The following is a 430-nucleotide window of genomic DNA, read 5'->3' on the forward strand; positions in this document are numbered from 1 at the left end:
TGAAAGAATGGGCCTTGAGTCCTTACTGCTGTAACAGCAGTGCAAACATTTCCTTTGTACCTTCAGGAACACAGGGTTAGCTGTTGCTGACCTTGCTACCTGGAGTTTTCTGTGCTACAGAAGAGTTTTTACATTGATGCCTTGTGTTTTATTGTAGACAGGACTAAAACTGCCTGGTGCTGCCCAGTGTTCCCTTATGTCAGCCTTCAGAGAGTTATAGTTTATAATTGCCTAAAACTTCATTTAAATTTCCTTTTGGAAGAAGTGAGAAGTGCAATGTTCAGATGTCCTTTTCTAAAAGCGTGTTCTTCTGTTTCTTCCCCTCCCACAGGGATTTGAAAGCGGTAAACTTGTCCTGTTTCCTGTTCAACAGTACTAGCTGTGTTACTGCTACAAAATAAAACAGGCTTGACTTTTCTTAGTCATCACT

This window comes from Cuculus canorus, chromosome 1 (assembly GCF_017976375.1).
Source record: "Cuculus canorus isolate bCucCan1 chromosome 1, bCucCan1.pri, whole genome shotgun sequence".
Taxonomy (NCBI): Eukaryota; Metazoa; Chordata; class Aves; order Cuculiformes; family Cuculidae; genus Cuculus; species Cuculus canorus.